The sequence below is a fragment of the Microcaecilia unicolor genome, chromosome 6, assembly GCF_901765095.1.
Source record: "Microcaecilia unicolor chromosome 6, aMicUni1.1, whole genome shotgun sequence".
NCBI classification, from domain to species: domain Eukaryota; kingdom Metazoa; phylum Chordata; class Amphibia; order Gymnophiona; family Siphonopidae; genus Microcaecilia; species Microcaecilia unicolor.
The window spans coordinates 181,164,172-181,183,181 of NC_044036.1; the positions used below are offsets into that span (position 1 = coordinate 181,164,172).

At 42.2% G+C, this 19,010-nt stretch overlaps 1 protein-coding gene and 1 long non-coding RNA gene across 2 annotated transcripts in view; both read right to left on the reverse strand.

The window, feature by feature from the left end:
* The window catches only part of SEMA3G (semaphorin 3G), a 260,655-nt gene that overhangs the window by 213,024 nt on the left and 28,621 nt on the right, over positions 1-19,010 (reverse strand). The gene's annotated exons all lie outside the window — the stretch shown is intronic.
* Positions 2,060-16,079, reverse strand: LOC115471943. The gene is made up of 3 exons (XR_003942449.1): positions 15,991-16,079; positions 10,469-10,471; positions 2,060-2,071 (listed from the first exon to the last, which is right to left on the reverse strand). It is a non-coding gene; the product is annotated as an uncharacterized LOC115471943 (long non-coding RNA).

The following is a 19,010-nucleotide window of genomic DNA, read 5'->3' on the forward strand; positions in this document are numbered from 1 at the left end:
AAAGGTCCATCAAGCCCAGCAGCCTGTTTCCAACAGTGGCCAATCCAGGTCACAAATACCTGGCAAGATCCCAAAAAAGTACAAAACATTTTATACTGCTTATCCCAGAAATAGTGGATTTTCCCCAAGTCCATTTAATAATGGTCTATGGACTTTTCCTTTAGGAAGCCGTCCAAACCTTTTTTAAACTCCGCTAAGCTACCTGCTTTTACCACATTCTCTGGCAATGAATTCCAGAGTTTATTTACACGTTGAGTGAAGAAAACGTTTCTCCAATTCGTTTTAAAATTTAATTGTAGCTTCATCGCATGCCCCCTAGTCCTAGTATTTTTGGAAAGCGTGAACAGACGCTTCCCATCTACCCGTTCAACTCCACTCATTATTTTATAGACCTCTATCATATCTCCCCTCAGCCGCCTTTTCTCCAAGCTGAAGAGCCCTAGCCGCTTTTGCCTTTCCTCATAGGGAAGTTGTCCCATCCCCTTTATTTTATTTATTTATTTATTTGTTGCATTTGTATCCCACATTTTCCCACCTATTTGCGGGCTCAGTGTGGCTTACAATAATACTTGAATAATAGAAATACATTTGTTACAACTAAGTTATGGATTACATACCCTTCTTTGTACCTTTTCTAATTCCACTGTATCTTTTTTGAGATGCGGTGACCAGAATTGAACACAGTATTCGAGGTGCGGTTGCACCATGGACTGATACAATGGCATTATAATGTCCTCACTTTTGTTTTCCATTCCTTTCCTAATAATACCCAACATTCTATTTGTTTTCTTAGCTACCACAGCACACTGAGCATATATGGTGCCTAAAAAAGATTAAAGCAGAAATCAATGCCAATTAAGCATACTATATAAGCGGCACATAGATTTAGGCGTGGTTATATAGAATATGCTTAGTTGATATATATCAGCGCCTAAATCTACATGCCTCCATTTACACCAACAAAAACATTGCATAAATCCTGGCATGTAGATTTAGGTGCACTGAGGCATATTCTATAACTTGTTACAAAGAACTGACCTTTTTTAGTTAACACAGATAAAGAAAATGCCTGTAGTGATGTAACCAGCTTTTTTAGAATGTTGTTGTTCTGGGCTCTGATTGGCCTGGAGTTTGAAATTACCCAGTAGTACTGGCTGTTTCTCTAGTTTCAGCCTAGGAGAAGAGAGAGAGAGAGAGAGAGAGAGAAAGCTCTTTGCTGAAGCACTGTACAAAACAGTTCTATTTGATAACTGGTGAGCAGCTATATGTCCTGATCTCCCCAGGTACTTTTTAGGAAGTAAACAAATGTTTAGTTAGTGTTATAATTGATCCATATTTCAGTTCCCTGTTATTGTTTGCTGATTGCACATTTTTTGTTCATTGTTCAATTGTTTATTGTCTTTGTCTGTCTGGGCTGATAAAGAATCCTGGTAGTTTGTGTGTTGGGTCTGTGACTGCTTTCTGGGAACTGTAGGACCACTGGGAGTGTGGCCCCAGTAACTTAGAAATCACTGGGGATATTTTGTTAGCGGCATGATGGATGGAAGGGGAGAGGAGATGGGGAAAACAGAAGATGCTAGAGGTGGCTAGGAGACGGGGGACAGAAGAGATGGAATGAAAGAAAAAGAGAGAGAGAGAGAGAGAGGAGGGAGATGTTGGATGGAAGGGGGAAAGGACAGAGTTAGTGAAAGACTGGGGATCAAGAGGATGAGGAATGGAAGAGCCAGGGTAAGGGAAAGAGATAGAAAGCTATATGTAGATGCAATTTAAAAAAAAAAAAAAAAAAAAAAAAAGAGGGCAATGAAGATTGGATAGCAACAATGAGTTTAACCTGGACAGAGACAGAAAAATAGCTGAAAGGGAAAGATCAGTGTTGGAGATGGATGTAATGGAGGAAGTGAAGAAGACAGGGGGTGGGGGAGAGAGAAATAAGAAATGGACAGGAAACCCTATCAAGAAATGTAAGAGAAGACAAAGGAAAGCAGAAACCAAAGACTAGAACCAACACAATTTGAAAAACTAAATGGCCAGACAACAAAAGTAGAAAAAAAAAAGCAGTGTAGTAGCCACTCTAAAGTTAATAATTTTAAAAATGGAAAATACCTTTTTCTTGGACTAACACAGGGGTTCTCAACCCAATCCTTGGGACACACCTAGCCAATCAGGTTTTCAGGATACCCACAATGAATATGCATGAAATAAATTTGCATACAATGGAGGTAGGGCATGCAAATCTCTCTCATGCATATTCACTGTGGGTATCCTGAGGACCGGGTTAAGAATCCCTGGACTTACAATGCATTTTTGACTAACTCTTGGAGGCCAAAACATCCTTCCTCAGGTCATGTTGACCTGAGAAAGGAGGTTTTGGCCTCTGAGAGCTAGTCGAAAAAGTTAGTCCAATAAAAAAGTATCACTTTACTTTCTTTATAAAAATGTATTTATACTTCTTTAATTTGCAATGTAGTGATTTCAAAATTTACATCTGCTATCTTTATATTTTGCATCATACAGGGGGCATATATTAGTATTCCTGTTTCTCTGATTGTCGCATTGTATGCAGAGTCTGGCTTCTTGGGGGTTCAGCTTAGTTTTGTCTACAATTACTTCTGTTTTTAGTTAGTGACAAATTATAATTGCCCGCTCCATCATATCCCTGCCCACCTTAGTCTCCTTGAATAGCTGAGTCGCTGACCGCCTATGGATGCAGACAGTTGATTATAGAGGGGCAGACTAGAGTGGCAAGGACTTGGGGCGGGACAGGGGGCTGGGCAATTGTTAGTTTTTTTCTCTGTGAAACGTTTGTAACCCTATTAGGAGACGATTAAAACCAGCAGCTCTATCTTTCATAGGCACTGCTCTAACCATCATACTACAAAGCCAGGTCAAAAAAAGAAAAGAAAGATACACAAAGCAGATTAATTCAATATGCTGTAATGTTGATGATGATCCATGCTGAAGCTGAGATAAACTTTTCATGCATAATGGTTTTCACGGAATGAACCATTTGGCTGAGTACAAAGGTAAGGCATCAGGAAGTCTGACATTGTACAGACCTCAGGCTCAGTGTTGTTAAGTGTGGGTGTCTGGTCAGGTTTTAAGCCCTCCTGCTTTCTCCCATGACAAAGCAATTGCTTGCTTAGGGGAGACTGCATTTGTTGACAAATTGGGAAGGTTTTATGCCAGCCATTGAAAAGCGCTACAGAATCCGCCTACATATGTCTCTGCTGGGCAAACAAATGCCCCAGGCAGTGTTCAGACAACCATTGCAATAATGACAGAGCCAAGAAGTGTGCCTGGAGCCATTCAACAAATCCACAGTGCCCAAGAGATTCAGAACTACATAATGTATGTACCAGATTGTAACACAGTAATCTGGAGTGGAAATCTGTCAAAGGAGGGCTTGACCTGCTGGACTCTGTTCAAAGGAAGGAACTTTGTTACTACCTGGTAAGAAATCTCCTACTTTGGGGTTTCTATAGAAGAGGAAACTTTATAACTTCTGATAGATTTGAAAGAATCTCCTGCTGCTTTAGAAGAGGAGATTTGATCGCATTCAGCTGACATTAACTGGGAAGGATGCACTGATCTGAGGCTCTACCAGAAGGAAATGCTCTAAATAGTATTGGGAAAACTGAATTTATCCAGGTGTTGCATGACAGGGAACATTGTGAGGCTGTCTTAGAGAGATAATTGGGTAGAGAGGGGGAGAAAGCATGGAGAAGAAGGCAAGTGGATTTTACAGCATGAATTAATGCAGCACTCTGCTTTTTCTGGCATAGAAGTGGTCAGGAAAGTTCCTGACAGCTATCTAGGGAAGGCAGCTAATGTCTTACTCCATATGTCTTCCACCATAGGGAGCTGCAAACCTATCCTTTCTGAGGAGAGCCCTGAAGGGGGGTTAGGGTAGTGCGAGTACAGCTTCTAATGGAAGACACATGCATATAACATGGTTTCAGGCATTTGACTACACCACAGGGCCCCATTCCAAGTTAGACCCCATCACTCATTTTCATTAAAAAAGAATTGACCATTTCCATTCCATTTTGGTGAAAGATGAAAGAACACCTCGTTCTTTCTTTTTGTTTTAATGTGCTTTTTCAGTGGGAGGGGTGATTCTACAAATGGAAGGGAATATTGTATTGTGCTGCTGAACCCTCCTCCTATCACCCACCTCCCCAGCTCGATTTTCTCCACTGACTACCAAAATGTCTTCATAGCTTCTTAGGAATCTGAATTTGGGTATTCTTTCCTCCCAAGCATAAACGGATTGATATCAAAGTATCTCAATGAATAATATTTTATTGAGCCTAAATAAAAAATATGTAATAAAAAAACAAAAAAAATCTATTTAAAAATCCTCAAAGACTATATAAATTAAACCAGAACATCTGTTGTTTTAGGGGAAGAAACAAGCCATGATTAGTATATAATACTTTTGTAGAAGGTCATGTTCAAAGCCATATAATCTTAACTCTGATCCTGAAAAACAGTCAAATTAGTATTAGTATTGTTTCCAGCTACAGACCAGTGGCCTCAATATCTCTATTAGTCAAAGTTTTGGAGGGGCTAATCACTCATCAGTTAATGGAATATCTTCAGCATCATTCAATTATACATAATTATCAATCAGGTTTCAGGCCCTCATATAATACTGAAACCATTCTTGCTACATTATTAGCCAATCTTAGGTAACAAAGTTTTAATTCTTCAATTCGACATGTCTAGTGCATTTTACACAGTAGATCATAACATCCTTTTAAACATACTTGACTATTATGGTATCTGTGGAACTGTCTTGAAATGGTTCTCTGAATTTTAAAATCCAGGTCTTACCAAGTTAAGCAACTGGGTACTATCTCGTCGTCATGGGTTTCTTGTAGTGGAGTACCACAGGGTTCTCATCTGTCACCTATTTTGTTTAACATTATGATGATCCCTTTAGGCCATTTGCTAGAATCAAATGGGTTTTCAGCATTCATATATGCTGATGATGTTACAATTTATATCCCATTCATTAAAGAATTACATGAGATTGCAAACAAAATCAAAGTAAATAGCCCTTATCACCCAATAACCATCTCAAATTTTAAGACTGATAATGTTACTTAGTCTTTGGATTCAACAATTAAAATCTTGGGGATCTTAATTAATCAGTTTCTTTCTTTTAATTGACAAATTTCCAAAGTAGTCTTGAATATCTTTAATCCATTGTGGAAACTTAAAAGATTAAGACCATTCTATTCAAGATCAGGCTTTCACACTTTAGTTCAGTCATTAGTCTTAACCAAATTTGACTACTGCAATTCAATTTATGCAGGTATTAAGCAGAGTCTCCTAAGAAAACTAGAAACTTCACAAAACACGGCTGCCCGCCTTATATATTGATTGCTGTGTTACGTTACGTTAAAGCATCTCCTGTTCTTAAGGATCTGCATCGATTATCTATCACTGAAATAATTTCATTTAAGTTCTATGTTCTTGTTCATCAGATTCTTTATGGTATCTTACCATCTTATATGATAGATCTCAGTTATCACCACGAAATGCCACATCATCATCTAGAGAATATCTCGTATTACATTTCCCAAGTTGTAAAAATTTAACCTACAGAACTATATATAATGCTAATTTTTCTCACCAAAGTACCAAACTCTGGAACTCACTACCCAAGTATATCAGACACCTGGAGGTGTATTTTCAAAGCACTTAAGACTTACAAACTTCCATAGAAACCTATGTAAATCTAACTGCTTTGAAAATGAGCCCCTCAGTCAATTATATGTCATTTAGAAGTATACTTAAAGCCCACTTCTTTAGATCTGTGTTCAGCTAATAAGAAAATAAATTTAATTTAATTTTTTAATATTTGTATTCTTGTATTAATATTAATTGTCTTGTAATGCTTCTTAATTTGTTATGTAAGCCGCATTGAACCTGAGCTTTCTTGTGAAAATGTGGGGTAGAAATGACATAAATAGATAAATAAATAAGCCCAGGGAAATTGGCCTTTCTGAAAATTCCACTCTGCCTAGCTAAATAAAGTTGCCAACTGGATCCAAATTTGTTCAAAAGGGTTAATCCAGTCTTGGGTTTACCCCATTGCATACAGGGACTTGTAGTTTTGCTTTTCTTAGGGAGTACAATGGAGAAATCAGAACAAGTCCCTGTATGGAATGGGGTAAATCAAGACTGTATCAACCCTGTCACTACATAAGTACATAAGTGTTGCCATACTGGAACAGACTGAAGGCCCATCGAGTCCAGCATCTTGTTTCCAACAGTGAGGCTACAAATACCTGGCAAGATCCCAATACAGTACAATACATTTTATGCTGCTTATCCTAGAAATAAGCAGTGGATTTTCCCCAAATCCATCTTAATAATGGCTTATGGACTTTTGGGAAGCTATCCAAACCGTTTTTTAAACCCCACTAAAGTAAATGCTTTTACCACATTGTATGGCAACGAATTCCAGAGTTTAATTACACGTTGAGTGAAGAAATATTTCTCCGATTTGTTTTAAATTTACAACTTTGTAGCTTCATCGCATGCCCCCTAGTCCTAGTAGTTTTGGAAAGAGTAAACAAGCGATTCACATCTACTCATTCCACTCCACTCAGTATTTTATAGATCTCTATCATATCTTCCCTCAACTGTCCCTTCTCCAAGCTGAAGAGCCCAAGACGCTTCAGCCTTTCCTCATAGGGAAGTCATCCCATCTGCTTTATCATTTTCATCGCCCTTCTCTGTACCTTTTCTTATTCCACTATATCTTTTTTGAGATGCGGTGACCAGATTTGCACATAGTATTCGAGGTGCGATCACACCATGGAGTGATACAATGGCATTATAACGTCCTCATATTTGTTTTCCGTTCCTTTCCTAATAATACCTAACATTCTATTTGCTTTCTTAGCCACTGCCGCACACTGAGCAGAGGGTTTCAATGTCAGTGACTCCTAATGTGGAACCTTGCATCACGTAGCTATAGTTCGGGTTGCTCTTTCCCACATGCATCACTGAGCATTTGCTCACATTAAACGTCATCTGCCATTTAGATGCCCAGTCTCCTAGTCTCGTAAGGTCGTCTTGTAATTTTCCACAATCCTCATGTGATTTAACAACTTTGAACATCTTTGTGTCATCAGCAAATCTGGATCCAGTTGACAACCCTATAGGTAAAGCATGCCTGGTATTCACCACATGTACACTTCTAGCTGGGTTGTAAGGAGGTATTTCTATGAACATTTTTAGGTCAGGAGACTAATTAAACATTTATACATACAGAAGTAAATATTTAGTGGGGCAGCCATGCATATGGAAAGAACAAACTATCAAAAAACTTCAAACAGCCCAGAATACCGCCGCCAGACTCATATTTGGAAAAACCAAATACGAAAGTGCAAAACCCCTAAGAAAGAAACTTCACTGGCTCCCACTCAAGGAACGCATTGTGTTCAAGATATGCACAATTGTACACAAAATCATTCACGCAGACGCCCCAATATACATGCTAAACCTCGTGGACTTGCCTCCCAGGAATGCCATAAGATCATCCCGCAAATTTCGCAATCTACACTTCCCCAGCTGTAAAGGGCTAAAATACAAGCAGACACACGCCACCACCTTCTCATACATGAGCACACAGTTGTGGAATGAACTACCTACAACCTTGAAAGCTATTGCCGAAATAACCAACTTCCGCAAATCTTTGAAGGCACACCTCTTCAATAAGGCCTACAAAGAGATCCCATAGCCTCACAAAACTACCTCAACAAACCTTCCAATTATTAAAGTCCACCTCCATACTAACCTACCTAAAACCTTCTTCTCTCTTCCCTTCTTAATCTGTACACAACACTAAGTGTATCTGATATCATGTAATGACAATGTCATAACAAACTCTGTAAGCCACATTGAGCCTACAAGTAGGTGGGATAATGTGAGATACAAATGCAATAAATATGAATATTAAATGAATATTTTATCTCTTTAACATTATGCAGAATCAAGCCTGAATGTGGAAAATGATGGCATAACTTTATATGAATAACTAATCTGCTTGAATTTATTCTTGCTATGTTGCTTTCAGACTTGAAGCATAAGTTAGCGAGCATCCGAATTTTACCACTTTTAGTCCTTCTCCTTGCCTATCCCAAACCTGAACCCTATTTAAAATATATAATTGTAACCGTATAGAAGATAATTATGTAAAGGATATCTTGGTTAGAAAATAAACACTTAGGTCTGTGTTGTACAACTGCGATAGTATTTTACAAAAGGCTCACTGAACAGGTTACCTTTTTACAAAATCCACATAACATTGTAGAAAAAAAAAGTCTAGTTACCACATCACAAGAAGCCATTTTACAAAAGTGAGTGTTGAAAAAGGAGTGGCATCCCTCAGGGCTTTGCATGTACAGTGGGGGAAATAAGTATTTGATCCCTTGCTGATTTTGTAAGTTTGCCCACTGACAAAGACATGAGCAGCCCATAATTGAAGGGTAGGTTATTGGTAACAGTGAGAGATAGCACATCACAAATTAAATCCGGAAAATCACATTGTGGAAAGTATATGAATTTATTTGCATTCTGCAGAGGGAAATAAGTATTTAATCCCTCTGGCAAACAAGACCTAATACTTGGTGGCAAAACCCTTGTTGGCAAGCACAGCGGTCAGACGTCTTCTGTAGTTGATGATGAGGTTTGCACACATGTCAGGAGGAATTTTGGTCCACTCCTCTTTGCAGATCATCTCTAAATCATTAAGAGTTCTGGGCTGTCGCTTGGCAACTCGCAGCTTCAGCTCCCTCCATAAGTTTTCAATGGGATTAAGGTCTGGTGACTGGCTAGGCCACTCCATGACCCTAATGTGCTTCTTCCTGAGCCACTCCTTTGTTGCCTTGGCTGTATGTTTTGGGTCATTGTCGTGCTGGAAGACCCAGCCATGACCCATTTTTAAGGCCCTGGCGGAGGGAAGGAGGTTGTCACTCAGAATTGTACAGTACATGGCCCCATCCATTCTCCCATTGATGCGGTGAAGTAGTCCTGTGCCCTTAGCAGAGAAACACCCCCAAAACATAACATTTCCACCTCCATGCTTGACAGTGGGGACGGTGTTCTTTGGGTCATAGGCAGCATTTCTCTTCCTCCAAACACGGCGAGTTGAGTTCATGCCAAAGAGCTCAATTTTTGTCTCATCTGACCACAGCACCTTCTCCCAATCACTCTCGGCATCATCCAGGTGTTCACTGGCAAACTTCAGACGGGCCGTCACATGTGCCTTCCGGAGCAGGGGGACCTTGCGGGCACTGCAGGATTGCAATCCGTTATGTCGTAATGTGTTACCAATGGTTTTCGTGGTGACAGTGGTCCCAGCTGCCTTGAGATCATTGACAAGTTCCCCCCTTGTAGTTGTAGGCTGATTTCTAACCTTCCTCATGATCAAGGATACCCCACGAGGTGAGATTTTGCGTGGAGCCCCAGATCTTTGTCGATTGACAGTCATTTTGTACTTCTTCCATTTTCTTACTATGGCACCAACAGTTGTCTCCTTCTCGCCCAGCGTCTTACTGATGGTTTTGTAGCCCATTCCAGCCTTGTGCAGGTGTATGATCTTGTCCCTGACATCCTTAGACAGCTCCTTGCTCTTGGCCATTTTGTAGAGGTTAGAGTCTGACTGATTCACTGAGTCTGTGGACAGGTGTCTTTCATACAGGTGACCATTGCCGACAGCTGTCTGTCATGCAGGTAACGAGTTGATTTGGAGCATCTACCTGGTCTGTAGGGGCCAGATCTCTTACTGGTTGGTGGGGGATCAAATACTTATTTCCCTCTGCAGAATGCAAATAAATTCATATACTTTCCACAATGTGATTTTCTGGATTTAATTTGTGATGTGCTATCTCTCACTGTTACCAATAACCTACCCTTCAATTATGGGCTGCTCATGTCTTTGTCAGTGGGCAAACTTACAAAATCAGCAAGGGATCAAATACTTATTTCCCCCACTGTATAAGTAACGCTGCTTACATGTCTAAGTGGTGGTTTTGCTGTGACAGTGATGGATTTAGAAACCTGAACATTTACAGAGAACTGATTAAACAGCTGTCCTCCAAAAATCTGATTTTTGGTAATTCAGAGTGATTTTGAATGCTAGAGAGGTAAGCAAAATTTCCTCCTCCTGCATTTCTCCCAACCCTAGGCCCAAAACAGAAGTTAGCTGGCAGGTATGTGTGACTTGAAACACATATTAATATAGATGGGAACGTTTTCCAGGATATACTTGTTCTGCCCCAACAATGGTGGGTATATGTTTACTTTTGTTTTGTAGTTGCAGCATGTAAGCTAGCAGTATGAGTAACTTTCTGCTAGAGCTTGTAACCTTTGTTCTTAAAGGTCATTCCTTGATGTGGCCTATTTTCTCCATGAAAACCTGTCAGGTTCAGGTTTCAGCCCAAAGCACATGCTCTGTCTCCACTGGTGATTTCCTCAGCTCCCTTAGCCTTATGGGTATTCTGCCCCCTACAGTGCAGAAATCTCTATTTTGGGCTCAGGAGAAAGTGGCCCACAGGCCCCCCCCTCTCTCTCCATCCGTGGAAATATAGTTCATTTTATTTGATTCCCAATAACCTTCTGTCACTGAAACCCAACATCCATCCAGTCAAACAGACAGACATCGTCTCATCTTTCTAATCAATTCCACATCTCTGCAATAAATGTAATCTTTTCAGTCACTCAACATCCACCCCTTCAGTCTGGCATTATGGCATCCAGTTTCAAAGACTCATCCCGCCTGGGCAAAATTCTGCTTTTCAACTCCCTGCATGCAGTAAGTTACCTGTTTTACTTATTTGTAATAAACAGTTGGAATTCAAGAAAAGTGAGTCTTCCTTTTAGATGTTGGGCTAGTTTAGCTAACTGTTTAGTAATGCGTAGAATGCATTATAAGAACAGTATATGTGTATTGCTTTTCTAAAATATGGAAGACATGTATATCTTGAAGATCTGCCCAAATCATGCCCAGAACATGTCTCCTCCTTCAAATCTTTGCAAGCTGCAGCACCAGTGGCGTAGCCACAGGTGGGCCTGGGTGGGCCCTAGGGCTCAGGCCCACCCAACAGTAGCACATATTTAATGCTAGCTGGTGGGGATCCCAAGCTCTGCCAGGGGAAACCCTGATGGTAAAGAAAACGCTACTCTCCACAATACCGGCACCTGCGCATGCTCAGTTTTCAGCGCATGCCTGCTGCAGACTGCCAAGGTGGAAAGAAGCATTTTCCCACCAGATGAGATTTTTTTTTGTTGGTGGGGGTGGGGGAGAACACATTGTGCCCACCTAGTTCTTGCCTAGGCCCGCCCAAAATCTGTTTTCTGGCTATGCCCCTGTGTAGCGCATATATATAAATAAAACTGTTAGCAATGCATGTCTGCCCATTATCCCCTAGATTCTATATGTGGCGATTAAAGTTATGTGCGCAATCTGGCAGTGCAACCAAATTGCATGCACAGCTTAGTTGTTTAACAAGCCAATCAGTGCTGATAATTGAACCACTAGCATGCAATTTATTGGCACTAATTAGAATTTGTGTGTGCAAACTTTATAAGCATATTCTGTAAAGTTGTGCACGTAACTTCTAATGTGCAGATTTCAAAAGAGGGCGCAGCCATGGGTGGGGCATGGGCAGGTCATGCACATTCCTAAAAATTATGCACACTGTTATAGAATATGCTCGATCTATGCCTAAAAATTAGGTGCGGGCATTTACACCAGGTTTGAGTTGGCGTAAATGGTCACGCCTAAATTTTAGTCACGGGAACGGGCGGTACATGTATCCTATAAACCGCGCTGAACTTAAAGCAAGGTTTATATAATAGTACTAAGCGGGTTTCTTTTCAGTGCCATGTATAGACTGGGAGGGTGAGGACCAGGGTGTACAGAAGAGGAAGGCATGCAGCCCACGGGTCACCCTGTAGCAGCTGTTTTAAAACTAAACTGGGAGGGGAGATGCCAGAACGAGGGTGGTGGGGGAAGGTGAAAGGGAAGAAATAACGGGCTTGGAAACAGAAGAGAGGGAGAGAGATGGTGGACAGTACCATTGAGGGAGGCAAGAGAAATAGAGAGAAGATGGACCTGAACTGTGGAGGGATGGGGACAGAGATAGTGGATGAGAGGGGAGTTGGGAAGAGGCCGGGGGATGGTGTGGAGGGAAGGAGAGAGAGAGATACTAGATGAGAGGGTAGTTGTGAAGAGAAAGGGAGAGATGGTGGACCCAGGGGTGGTGGATGCTGAATGGGAGGGCATTCTGGAAGAAAGAGAAAGATGCTGGAACTGGGGATGGGAGGAAGGAAAGAGGGAGAAATGTTGAGTCTGGGGGTGGAAGGGAGGGATAGATGCTGAACAATGGGATGGAGGGAGGAAAGAAATGCTACATCAAGGGGGGAAGGTAAAAGAAATGGGAGAGAAAGATGCAAGGGGTGGAGGGAAAGGGACAGGGAGATGTCAGGCAATGAGACTGGGGTGGGCTACAAGAGTGGAGAGAGGGAGAGGAGATTCTGGAAATGGTGGAACCATATGGGAGAAGTCAAAAGGGGGTGGCAAGAATATGAGTGAGAGGAGAATAGTGAGTACAGAAGTAGAAATGTGATAATGGGGAGTAGATGGAAGGAAATAGAAGGCTGGGAAAGGAGTGAGATGGAAAATGGGAGAGCTAGGGACTGAGAGAAGATGGAAAATTGATAGAAGGGTGTGAGAGAGAGTGAAATTTGAATGGACAGAGGCAGAAAAGGAATAAAAGGGAGGAAGCAGCTGAAAGGGAAAAATCAGTATGTTAGAGACAGGTGCAATGAGGGAATGGAACGTGAGAGAAGAAAGGAGAAAATAAAATGGACAGCAGACACTGGAAAGAGAATTAGCAGAAGACAGACAAGAAAGCAGAAAAAGAGAAATTGGGACCAAGATGATGTAAAAACAAAATATCCAGACAACAAAGGTAGAAAATGTGTTTTATTTTGAATTTAAGTACTGGAATATGTAAGTTTTGGGATATGTGCATCACAGATGGTTTCTATGGCTGATCTGGGGGAGGGAGAGGTCTTGAGCCCAAAATGGGTGGGCACCAAATTTTCTCCCCACCGAATGCAAAATAATAATACTTGAGCTGGCGGGGATCCCCCAAGCCCTGCCAACCGAAACCGAGTCCTCCTCCAGTCTGGCAGCCAGAAATCTCCAAGCTGTGCAGTTGGTGGCTGTATCCCCAAATTACCACCGCCCCTTCCACCACCAGATTTTACGTGTGAAAGACAAGCAGGTGTTGGGGGGGGGGGGGGCAGCAGCATCTCTGAAATACTGCTGCTAGCTACAGAGCATGGAGAGTTCTGGTCGCTGGACCTCAGGAGGGGAAGGAGGTGGTCATCAGCTAGTGATGCTTGAGGAGCCCCACCAGCCACAGCAAGAGAGATGTTAATTTTGGGGGGGGGGGGGTCTAAGTCTTCTCCCCCTTAGTGGTTATGCCACAGATTGTTCAGTAGAAAATGAAGTGCATTTCTATTTTTATTTCTCCAGTGTGGCAGTACTTGCCAAGTTTAACTTCTTGGGGCTCCCAGTTCCGTTTTGGTGTTCATATTTATAATATGTGATCCCTTGTTCTGTATTTGGTGAAGGTCTGTCTGCGTTTTGTATGTGAAGAAGTCATTTAAGGTTGTGTTATGTGTGATAGTAATGATGGGTAGGGAAATCGAGGGAGGGGGCAGGGAAGAGAGGGGATTGGGGGCCTCCTCCTTAATTTCTGCCCTGGGCCCCAGCATGTCTAAACACTGGCCCTGACTGCACCTACATCTAGGCGTCGCTTATAGAATACGCTTAGGCGTACATTTATTCCACACAGATTTTCTAGGCACCATATATAGAATCTAGCCCTATATGCGTAAATTGGCGTTTTAGATGTTTAAATGGCACTTTCACCTTCATAGCAATTTATGTGGTCAAAAGCCATCCATGTAAGTGCCAGCAATTTATTTTCTAAAAACATTTATGCTGTTGGTACCTGCTGTCACAGGCATACGTGCTTTTGAATATCAGACCCTTGATTTTCAAATGTATACATTGAAGTTTGCTCCGCCTGGTTTTTCACATGCAGAGCAGGTCCAAAGTTTACATTTAGACCACCTCCTTTGCAACTGCCAGTTTCCAAAGAGAAACAACATGGGTAGAGTTTCCCTTTGAAATCTGGCTTCAGTGTACTCAGGCTAGAATCGCACCATATGTTGCAGACAATTAATATGTTTTCATATTTTAGAAAATCAGATTGACCAAACCATAGCGCAAGCAACCAACTACAGCAAAATTATGAAAGAGAGACAAGAGGACAAAAAATTTTAAAGAGCAGAATGGGACTGAGGAGTCTGAACCAAATAAGATGACCAAACATTGCATCAACAGGACAAGACAGAACATGTGATCAACAAGCTGACACATTGTGCAAATACACTTTGACACTTAGCAGACTATTTTAAAATATAATTAGTTCTATGATCTAGAATTTTTGTTTAAATGCCAAAAATCTTTTCCTACAGTCCATCCTATGTAGGATGAGATATGTCAAAATATAATCCAATTTTTCTCCTTGTGGTAGCAAGGGCATGGCAGCAGGCATAGTCCTCTCACACACATAGACAGCAGACAGTTTAAGTCAGAAGGAAGAGTCTTTATTATGATTTTTATTCAGGCAGGCAAGTCAGTTCAATATATGTAATTCTTGAATGTAACCACCACAGAGGCCTGGGCTCTATCAGTCTCTGCCCCCTGTATTTAAAGGCTTCTCCTACCTTGCAGACTGTAGTACTCAAACTCCTTATCAGCAATCCACCAGCTATGGCAAGCCATGTTTGGAGGCTTCCTTCAGCTACCACTGTTAGGGACCAGAGGCTCCTTCAGCCATCATTGGCAGGGTAGGGGAGTCTTCCATCAACAACTCCCCCACACCCCAGGGCATCTCTGATTCTCCCATGCGCAGAAGGTTTTTTCTCCCTCCTCTAGGCTATGCCCTCCTGCCTAGATGTTCAAGAGCTGGATTTGTTAATGTGGCCTGGGGAGGGTGTGCTTTAAGGGGAACTAGGGTCTGCCTAGGCGCTTCCTTACACTCCTAAAAAAAAGGAGAATCTAACTTTTGGAGGGATTTTTTTTAAATATCCAATCTTGCAGAGCAAAGGAAACAATATCAAGGATCCATACTTAAAATGTTTTCCATCATTCTTACCAGAAGGCTGCAGCGGGTTATTGTGGGTGTCTCCTGCTTCTCTAGCAAACCTTTGTCTTGAAATAAATGCCCTCTCTCCAAGCCTGTTCAAATTCTACTTCATACCATCAATAGATGTTATGAGGGAAACAAGCTGGGACCTGAGACATACGTGGAAGGGCATAATCGAACGGGGCGCACAAGTTTTCCTGAGGGCATCCTCGCAGGACGACCCCGCAAAGGGGCGGGGAAACCCGTATTATTGAAACAAGATGGGTGGCCATCTTTTGTTTTGATAATACGGGCGGGGATGTCCAAATCTCCACATTTAGGCTGACCTTAGAGATGTTCGTCCCTAGAGATGGTCGTGGAACGTGGCAGGCTTTGATTATGCATGGATGTTCAAAGCCCCTTGCAATCTGCCATGCTGTTGTTTGATTAGCGGCACAGGCCCAGGGAGAGATTTTGCAGTAGCGACACTGCAGCAGTAGCAACCACAAGTGAAAAGAGTGGGGAGATAGGTCTGGGCAAGGGGAAGGGAAACGGGGAGATTGAAGGTATTGGAAATATAGGGAGATTAAGAGAAAGGAAGAGGAGATGCTTAACATTTTGGGGGTGGGGAGGGGGAGATGCTGAACTGAGGGGGTTGAGCTAACCTGGGGGGGGGGGACGCTGAAGGTTTCCCTGTGGCAGTTGTTCCCAAACCTGGTCCTGGAGGCACCCCAGCCAATCATGTTTTCAGGATATCCACAATATTCATGAGAGAGATTTGCATGCACTGCCTTCACTGCCTGCAAATCTGTCATGAAAATTAATTTTGGATATCCTGAAAACCTGACTGGCTAGGGTGCCGCCAGGACCAGGTTTGGGAACCACTGGCCTAGGGCATCAGGTACCCTTGGGCTGGCCCTAAAAAGGCCAACAGCTCTCTTGTTCAGACCAGGGAATGGGCCAGTGCCAACAAAACAGGTATTAGCTGTAGGTATGCCTCCTAGCCCATTGAAGAAGTAAAGTTGACTCTGAAGTGCATCTCTTGATTTTGCCTCTTACTAGGTACCAAACTGAACAGGGAATCTCAAATTACCTCAGCTGCCTCCTCTGTTGACTGTGGCTTCCCTCAGAAGTTGGAAACTTGTCGGCCACTGGGTCCCAGGAGACTATGGGGCCCTGCGTGGTTTCAACTTATAGGGAAGCCACAGGATGCAGGACAGGTAGCATCACTGCAATGGCATTAGGTACCCTAGACAAACTTCCAGCTTTAGCCTTTCCCTATGAGGAAAGGCTAAAGCGGCTAGGGCTCTTCAGCTTGGGGAAAAGGTGGTGAGGGGAGATATGATAGAGGTCTATAAAATAATGAGTGGAGTTGAACAGGTAGATGTGAAGCGTCTGTTCACGCTTTCCAAAAATACTAGGACTAGGGGACATGCAATGAAGCTACAATGTGGTAAATTTAAAACTAATCAGAGAAACGTTTTCTTCACTCAACGTGTAATTAAACTCTGGAATTCATTGCCAGAGAATGTGGTAAAGGTGGTTAGCTTAGCGGAGTTTAAAAAAGGTTTGGACGGCTTCCTGAAGGAAAAGTCCATAGACCGTTATTAAATGGACTTGGCAAAAATCCACTATTTCTGGGATAAGCAGTATAAAATGTTTTGTACATTTTGGGATCTTGCCGGGTATCTGTGACCTGGATTGGCCACTGTTGGAAACAGGATGCTGGGCTCGATGGACCTTTGGTCTTTCCCAGTATGGCAATACTTATGTACTTATAAGCCCCTTTCAGTTAAACTTTCATGTTACTTATACCCCAGCCAGGCTTTGATAATTAAACTGTGCAATCATGGCCACCCAAGCTTGTAAAAGTGCATAAATGAACATCAACTCTGAAGCTATTAAACTGTTTCATATATTACAGTATTTCAGTTCATTTATGAGTTATCACCTACCTTCATAATCATAAGTAATTTACAGTAAGCATAAAGATACAAATATAAAACATGAAAACCCTCTATACTAAATATTGCATAAGACCTTAAACAAATGCTGAGAGAGACTTAACTTGAACAGAGCGCCGGTTACCATCCGAACACCATTATTGGGCAAACTGAAGGGACACATTTGTTTTTAGCTGCTGTCATTTACTATGTAAGACAATTAACATCATGAATGACACCCCCCCCTCCCCCGGCAAGTCTTCACATCCTGGTCCCTAACCACCTTCCCAGGTGTGGTCGAGAGGAAAGGCCAAGTAAAACAAGCAAGGTTCAGATGTGTCCTGAACTGTAAATCCATTTCTGCCTGAATATTCTCTAACACTCCACATTACAGGCCCTGCAACTGAAAAATATCTAGCCTCACGTGGAGCGATATTGCAGCAAATCTTGCTGCCTACATTGCAGTGTCCATTTTGGTTGATATGGATGAATCAGAGTTGATAACAAGCCTGCAATAAGTACCCTGTGGACTTAGAATGCTATCACCAACAACTTTAATACCAGAGGCCCCGTATGTTCCCACCCGTAACCTCCGCTCTCAGGACAAATCACTCCTATCTGTACCCTTCTCCACCACCGCTAACTCCAGACTCCGCCCCTTCTGCCTCGCATCACCATATGCCTGGAACAGACTTCCCGAGCCCATACGCCATGCGCCCTCCCTGCCCATTTTCAAGTCCTTACTCAAAGCCCATCTCTTCTCCCTTGCTTTTGGCGCCTAACCACCTTCCCCATTCATGATACCTACACTGACTACATAGTTTGTAACCTTTAGATTGTAAGCTCTCTTGAGCAGGGACTGTCCTTCCCCATGTTAAACTTGTACAGCGCTGCGTAACCCTGGCAGCGCTATAGAAATGCTAAGTAGTAGTAGTAGTAGTAGTAGTAAAGCACCAATTTAAATGTCACATTTTGCACACATTGAAATGCACTAAGGGAGAACTTCTATAATTCGGTGCCCCGATACTGCACTGTGATTGCCTATTCTATAATGGCATCTGGGCACCCAGATTCTGTTAAGAAATACAAGCAGCAGCATGCCTTACGTTTATGCCTCCGGAGTTACACAAGCCATAGACCTGGTGTAACTACGGTCACGTAAATGCAACAGTACTCTTTAAGTTGCACGCATAAGTAGCAGTTCCACCCATTGCCTTACCATACTCTGCCCATACTTTTACTTTGGGCTCTCATTGTACAACCCCTATTTGCATTTGATAGGCTGTGATAACTCCTCACTTTCCTGGGGAACGTATCCTGGAATCCAGACCTCCGCCTCCACTCTTATGCAGTAACTCTTCAAGCCAGACTCAGTTCAGAACAGGAAACGATTTAATACCAACGTCATTCACAAACAAAATAAACAAAAATCATTTCACTTTTGGGGAACAGTTCCAATTACCCTCATTGCCCCCTTCTTTTGGTAGCAAAGTTCTGCTTTCCCTTATTTCTTCAGGTTTAACTTTAGCCCAGTTCCCCTCAGCATTCCACAAAGTTCAGTTCTATTTTTAAACCGGTTTTATCAAAGTTCAGTTCAGCATTCAGTCAAATGCAGTTCAGTCTTCAACAAAATTCAGTTCCACAAATGAACAAAAACTCTCCAAAGGAAGAGGAAGAAATTATATGAACTAGGAACGTCCTACCTTTCCTCCTCCAGAACTTCCACCAGCTCTGTCACTCGCAGGGCTGTTAACACACCTCCCTCTTCACAGAACAAACACCTATGGCCTCCCACATGCTCTTGTGCTGGAGGGATTAACCTTGGGTATTCTCCCAG